We start from the raw sequence: 7,835 nt of genomic DNA on the forward strand, positions 1-7,835 counted from the left end.
TAGCCACTACACCCAGAAAAAAAAAAAATTTAAGACAAAGATATATGTCTTTTTTTAAGACATATATCTCCTGCTGACATCCAACTTGCTATGTAGCTAAGGATGACTTCCAGCTCCTGAGCCTCCTGCCTCTACTTCCCAAGTGCTGGGATGACAGGTATGTAACATCACTCTAGTTTCTGAGATACTGAGGACTGAACCCAGGGCTTCATGCATGCTAGACAAGCACTTTACCAACTGAGCTATGTCCTGAGCCCTGTTTTATTTGAGAGAAAGGGTCTTGTGAAGCCCACACTGGCCTTGAAATTTTAGGTTACGAGCCTGAGCCTTTAACAGGTGCACCATCTCTCTAGTCCAATCTAAGTCCTTGAACTTCTGATCACCCTGCCTTTACCTCCTGATTGCTGGGATGACAGGTGTGTACCACCAAGCCTGCTTTTTTTTGGCTTTGCAATTCTTTTTTTGTTTTTGTTTTTGTTTTTTCCTCTTGAGGCAGGGTCTCGCTATGAAGCCCTAGCTGGCCTAGAACGCATTATGTAGATCAGGCTGGTCTTGAATTCAGAGACATCTACCTGCCTCTGCCTCTCAAGGGCTCAGATTAAAAGCACGGCCATTCTTCAAATTCTTTTTTTCTTAATTTTATTATTTTTATTTTGTATATATGAGTGTATTGTCTGCATGTATGTAAGTGTACCTGTGTTGTGCGATGCCTGTGGAGGTCAGAAGGTGTCGAATTCCCCTGGAACTGGAATTATGGATGGTTGTTAGCTGTCGTGTGGATGCCGGGAACTGAACCCAGGTCCTCTGCAAGAGCAGCCAGTACTTTTAACAGCTGAGCTATCCCTCTAGCTGCCCCCTTCCCAAGCTTCACAATTCTTATAGCCAGGAGTCTGACTATATCACACAGACTACTATCTTTTCTGCCCTCAGTAACTGTCTCCTTGTCATCTGTTACCTGCCCCCTAGGGCCCATGCCACACATTTGTTAGAGTGACCTACTATTTCTGTGTCAGCCTCTATGCTGGTCAGCTTTTGCTAGGTTATACTGCATCACAAGCATCCCCTGTCAGTGGATTCCCATGATCAAGGTCTATTTGCATGTAGATTTAGTCTTGGCCACAGTTTGTCTACCCCCACTCTGCTCCACATGCAGTCTCTATTCAGGAATCCAGGGTGAGGGTACGGCTCCTACAGAGCATTTCCATCACAGAGAAAAGACCCAGCAGGTGCTAAACCATGCTGAGCCTTTAAAGCCCCCACTGTGCACTGGCATATGGCCACCTCTGGTCAGATCCCTGACTGACTCTCCTGATGCCATTCCCTCATCCACCTTTGGCTCTAGCAAAACCCCAGCCTGTTCCTTCCTGGTGGAAAAGGATGAAGCCTCCGGAGCTACTTGCTCCCTCCCTACACCTGCAGGGGTCCTTGATGGCACTCATGATCCCCTGCTATGTGAGGCCAGCCTATTCTCTGTGGCCTGGTGGTTGGAGGGCAGATGTGGACACAGTTCATATGCCCAGCTATTGGGGATTGGATACCACATGCAAATATGTGTGACCAAAGGAATATTATGCACTTACAAAAAAGAAAGAGGTGGGCTGCTTGTGGTGACGCACGCCTTTAATCCCAGCACTCAGGAGGCAGAGGCAGCTACAGGGAGACCCTGTCTCAAGAGTCAAAAACCAAACAAACAAAAAAGAGTGAAGTATAGTAAATTGCCAAACAGGATATATGATGTTAGTGGACTTTAGTACAAAGACAGTTATATAAATTCAGACGGACAGAAAAATTCCAACTTCACTTTCTCTCTCCCCTGACTTTACTGTCTTGCTGTCTTCCCCAGCCTGGGGTCCTTTGTGATGTCTGAGTAGGACCCACCCAAGCTAGGACCCAGAGGTCTCTTGAGAGGGAGTGGACACTGACCTGGCCAGGAGGAGCCTGGCCACCCAGCGGGATTAGGCGTACATGGCCCTAACAGTAAGAAGAATAGTCCCAGCTACCAGGAAAGGGGTATATTTGGGTGTTTTTGCTTGACCGAGGACTGCGCATGCTTGAACTCTTTGGGCTGTTAGCAGCTTCTCACTCGGCCTTGAGGAGCATTTGTCAGTTGGTCCTGGGGGTCTGTGTCTCGGCCACAGGATGGAGCCTCGAGAAACCACAGAGACAACAGAGACAGAGAAAAGAGAGGCGGCTGGAGGGGTACAAGGTTGCCTTCCCCAGCCACCCACTCACAGGAGGGCTGGATGTCCAGGCTCGGCCACACCCCTCTTCCAGGATGTAGCCAAGATGCCAAATGACTCAGAGAGGGGACAGAGGCCGAGGTCACTGCACCGCAGAGCCTCCTGCACACCCCAGTTCTGCGCTGTTGGGTGCCCTCACTACTGAGCCTTCCTCTAGGTCCTCAGCCTGCCACTGTGTGTCCTTGGCCTGGCAGATCTCAGGTCCGAGACTCAGCGACCGGTGTGCACAGGGGGGACTTGTCGCGGGGTGTCTTGGTCTCTCCTTGATGATGCTCCATTTGGGCAAGGGAGGGCTGATGGGGGTCCACGGGGACAGGGGCAAATTTAGCAGTTAGAGTTGCTTTCTGGGGTAAAATCCTGCAGCCCCGGGGGAGCCTGAGGACTCGCCCAGCACCCGGCACCCTAGCTGTCCCCATAACCCCCTCGTGACCTTCCCGGGCCTGGCCCAGGCCGCTGCCCTCTCCCCACCGATCCCCAGCAGGCTGCGGAGAGAGGAGCGGGCGAGCGGCGGGAGGAAGGGAGATGCAAATGTTTTCAGCCGCCTTTCTTCTAAACGCTGAAACCAGCCTTGACAGGCTCTGAAAATAAATGGCACCGACTCGCTGGGATTTCAAATTCCGTGATTAAGGGCTGAAGCGAACACTTTCCCTCCCTCCCTCCCTCCCGCCCGTCGCCCTCCCTCCGTGGGCTGATAGCGCTGGCGGCCGGGACAGCTTCTTGCGCGCCTGCCAGCAGCTCCGATAGCAGCGGCCGCCAGCGCGCCGCTCCGGGCTGTTTATCAGCAGAGCTCACGCCGCCCGGCTTCAAATCCCTGCCCGGCCTGCACGCACGCTCGCGGGCACTCACACGGATGCATGCATGCACACGGGCACGGATGCACTCGGGCACACAGGCATGCACGCAGACACACAGGCATGGTGCACGTGTGTACAGAGAATGCATGCATATGTGCACACAAGGCGTGGTGCATGCGTGCACACTAGCCCATATGCACGCATATGCACACATGCACATTTGCATGGATAGGCACCATGCACACGTGCACACCAGCCCATATGCACGCGCGTGTGTACACACAGAACACACACGTACACACAGGCACTGTGCATGCATGCATACCAGCCCATACTCATGCACGTATGCACACATAGAACAGAATGCACATTTGCACACACAGGCACCATGCACATGTGCACACCAGCCCATATGCATGCACGTGTGCACACACAGAAAAACCCACATATTTGCACACAAAGGCACCATGCACATGTGCACACCAGCCTATATGCATGCACGTGTGCACACAGAAAAACCTACACATTTGCACTGTGCATACACACACATTAGCCTGTATGCATGCACGAGTGCACACTCACACATGGGTTTTGGTGGAGCTGTCTGTTTTCTGCTCCTGGGAGAAAACCTAGGAGGGCTGCTGAGTTGAGGGGTGTGGGGAAGAGGGGACTGAAAGAGAGGAGGCGCCGAGGGGGAGCCAGGAAAGGCTCTCTGGGCTCACAGGTCAGCTACTTTGGAGGGCTGAGGGGGTAGGCACAGGCAGGGCAGCTACCAGCCCAAGCCTTCCGATACCACTAAGTGACCCCTCCCAGGGACTTTGAGCAGGCCTGATCTCTCCCTTCCCAGCTCAGATTCTGCAGCTGCTGTGTGGTGGGTGGGGGTGGCCGGGGTGTCCCCCCCTCCAACACACACACTCAAGCAGCAAGTCCCAGCTGCTGGGAGACAGGCCAGCTCCAGTGCTGGTTTCTCTGGGAAGGAGGGGCTTGTTCTAGAAGGGCCACCAAGGCCACCAGTGTTGTGACCCTCCTTGGGATGGAGCTGCTTGGAGGAGGGGGCTTCCATAAGTTAGAGAGTTGTGCTCAGATGTGTCATAGACACTTGCTCTGGGAGGGCAGCTGGAGACACACACACCTTGCTCCCAGGGTCCTCTCTGCTCACAGAGGCTGCACCAGTGCCACCCTTCCCCACTCTCCTCAGCCTGGTCTAGACACTGTTGATGGTGGTGGATAAGAGGTGGCCGGGTGCCAGCTGGAGGGGGCTCCACTGCCCAGGTGGTCACTCTGTGTCTCAGAGGCATGAAGACCGATTCAGAGGTACAGCATTAGGGTTCTCTGGCTGCTGGTCAGGAGCTGCCCTGTGCAGAAGAGAGGGTGGGGACACCCCAGGAGACCTTCCTGCATTCTGGGGTACAGTCACTGAACCCCACTGGCCCTCCCTGTCCACACCCTGAAGCCTGTTCTTGCCTTGTGCAGTAACAGAGGAAGAGGACTGGTTTTGCTTCAAGTCACTCCCATTTCACACCCACTTTACTGGAGAGAAAAAAATGGCTCTAAAAGTCAAAGTCAAAGTTACTTGCCCAAGCTCTGCTAGCTGGGAAGTCAGGCTCGAAGCCCAGGAACACCTTATTCTGTGCCCCAAGAGGCAGAATGGTCCCAAGAACTCTATGCTGTTGTTGTATGCACTGGGGATGGAGCCTGGGGCCTTGCACAAGCATGCTCTGCTCCTCCACTGAGCCATCCCCAGCCCCATGCTGGACCTCCCTGTGCTCTGCAACTCCAGTGGACCCTGGGAAAGTGGTCAGAGTCATACATGTTGACCCACGAACACACTGATTCTTGTGCGGACCTGTGAGAGCCATGCTTCCTGTACAATGACAGTTCAGCTCCCAGTGAGTGTGTGTATGTATGTATGTATGTATGTATGTATGTATGTATCAGAGTAAATTAAATCTTTTTTTGGTCTTTTTGTTATAATTTTACTTGCATAAGTGCATGTTTGTGTATGAGACCATGGTGAAGGCCAGAGCTCAATCTTGATATCATTCCTCAGAAGCTGTCCACCTTATTATTTATTTATTTATCTATTTATTTATATTTGATATAGGGTCTCACAATGTAGCCCTGGTTGGCCTGGAACTCACTATCTAGACCAAGCTGACCTTGAATTTACAGAGATCAGCCTGCCTCTGCCTCCTGAGTGCTGGAGTTATAGTTTATTTTTAAATTATTAGTATTTATATGTACGTGTCTGTGTGAATATATGCTATGTGTGTAAGTGCCCTTGGAGGCTGTGACTGGGGTCAGATACCCTGGAACTAGAGTTACAGGTGACTGTAAGCCACTGTGCTTGACTCTATGTGGGTGCTGGGGATCTGAACTCAGGCCCTTCTGTTTACACAGCAAGCACTTTACCTACTGGGTCATCTTGGTCCCTGGTCACTGAATCTTGAAGCAAAGCTTAAAGTTAAATTAGTTCAGAATGGACCAGCTTCACCCTCAGGTGAGTGAGGCTGGGTCAGGGATCTGGCCCTGTTCAGTGGGAACCTTCAGGATGGGAACCCTGAAACACGGGGAGGGAGGGACACAGACATTCCCAAGGTCATGAAGCAGCATGTTTTATCTGGAAACCAGTTCCCTCACCCCTCCACCACAGTATAGAAGATCTTGGGAAAGGACAGACAAACTGAATATGTAAAAACAGGACACTGACTCACTTCAATGGGCAGCTTTCATTTTTTCCCCTCCCCTTCCCTCCCTTTCCTTCCCCTTCCCTTCCCTCCCTCTTCCTTTCTTCCTCTCCTCTCCTCCTCTTTCTCCCTCTCCTCCTCTTCTTATTTTTTGAGATAGAGTCTCATGCAGCCCAGGCTGTCCCAGAACTCAACATGTAGCTGAGGATGACCTTGACTTCTGATCCTCCTGACTCCACTAAAGGAGTGCTAGGGTTATAGGTGTGGGCCACCTCCCCACCTCTATTTGCATTTCTTATAAACAATAAATACAGTTCTAGTCCCTCTCCCAAATAAACACAGATGGTAGGAGCTTACCTCATGTCCTTTGAGTCCCTGTGTGCCTGAGGGTCTGGCATCTGCTGGGCCATGCCATCCCTGGAAACCAGTAGCTTTTCTTTGCAAACATCCAACAGCAGGTGGGGGCCATCACAGGGAACAAGGAGCCAGTCTGGAGGGAAGACAGTTCTGGGAACCATGGTGACTCAGGAGAGCCTGGAGTTCCAGTCACCTAGACACTGCTGCTGGGGGAAGATGAGTGAGTGAGCCCCAGTAAAGAGCTAGACTTCCAGGAGGATCACAGGGGTTCTTTGCCACCATGACATCACTGTTGACTCCTTTCAGACATGATCTGTGCGGCCTCTCACACACATTGCAAGCCTCTTCTCTCTGACCTTCCTCTATGATAGAGTCCTCCAAATTTAAAATGGAACTTCCCAGCATCCTTTGCAGCTAGGGTGAGCATGTGGTCCCCAGCTCTGGGCAATGAGGTGCAGGCAGAAAGAAGATCTGGAGGAAGATTTTCATGGAAAAAAACCTTTCATCTTATCCCCCTTATTCCTGAACAGAATGTGGATGTGATGGCTAGGGGTGAGGCAGCCATCTTAGGACTCTGACCCTCTTGTGCCAAAGCTGTCAAACCTCTCAATGTTATGTACACATAGAAAGGAACTTCCAGTTTATTCAACTGTGTTTAGCCCAGTCTGGAGATTCATCAGTCTGGGGCCCTGAAGGAAGATCTTGAGTCCTGCAGGTCACCATCTGAGGACAGGTAAAAAGGCTTGAACTGTCTGCCAGATGCTGACTACTGTGGTGTCTCTGGACAGGTCCCTGAGTCCCCACTGGGGACCAGTGCCTGGTGTATGGCTGAGCCAACCTCCCCAGCCTCGAGCCTAGGAGACAGTGCCAAGTGCCCTGTGCTCTTTTGTGGAGCACAGTCTTTCCTTCTAAGATATGAACTTCATATTTTGGGGAATTTTGCAATAGAATTTGTTTCATAATTGTTCATTTATACACAGTGCCTTGCTAAGTAGCCCAGATTGGTTTAGAATTCACTAAGTAGCCCTGGTTATTGTCAAATTCCAACTTTGCACCCTTCTGCCTCAGCCTTCCAAGTCCTGGGATGACAGGCAGGTGCCACCATGTCTGGCTAATGACAGGACTTTGTTGTGTGTGTTGTATGCGTGTGTGTGCATGTGAGTGCGTGGGTTTGGGTGCCAGAGGTCAAGGTCAAGGTCAAGTGTCTTCCTCTGCTGCTTTCCACCTTTAAAATTATTTTATTTATTATTTTTTTGGTGTCGCTTACATGTATGTAAGTGCACCCATGTTGTGCAATGCCCATGGAGGTCAGAAGAGGGCATCACATTCCCCTGGAACTGGAGTTACAGATAGATCGTAGCCACCATGTGGGTGCTGGGAATTGAACCCGGGTCCTCTGCAAGCACAGCCAGTGCTCTTAACCACTGAGTCTCCAGCCCAGGGATAGGATTTTTAATGTGCATGTGTTTTTGTTTTATTTCATTCTGGTTTTTAAAGTATTACCACATTTATTTACGTATTCACTTATTCATTTATTTATTTGTATGTTAAATTCAGGTCATCAGGTTTGACTGCAGGCACCTTTCCCAGCTGAGCCATCGTGCTGGCCCAAGTTCTGTTTCTGTGAGTATCCTTCTCTGACAAAATGGAACGTTCTCATTGGTGTAATCAGTCAGAGCAGAGGGCAGAGGTAGAGGCAGCCCAGCTCTGGGCTGGCAGGCAGGTGACAGAGGACATGGGTGGCCCAGAGACAGACG

This window comes from Nannospalax galili, unplaced genomic scaffold (genome assembly GCF_000622305.1).
Source record: "Nannospalax galili isolate Female #2095 unplaced genomic scaffold, S.galili_v1.0 scaffold290, whole genome shotgun sequence".
In the NCBI taxonomy this organism is placed as follows: Eukaryota; Metazoa; Chordata; class Mammalia; order Rodentia; family Spalacidae; genus Nannospalax; species Nannospalax galili.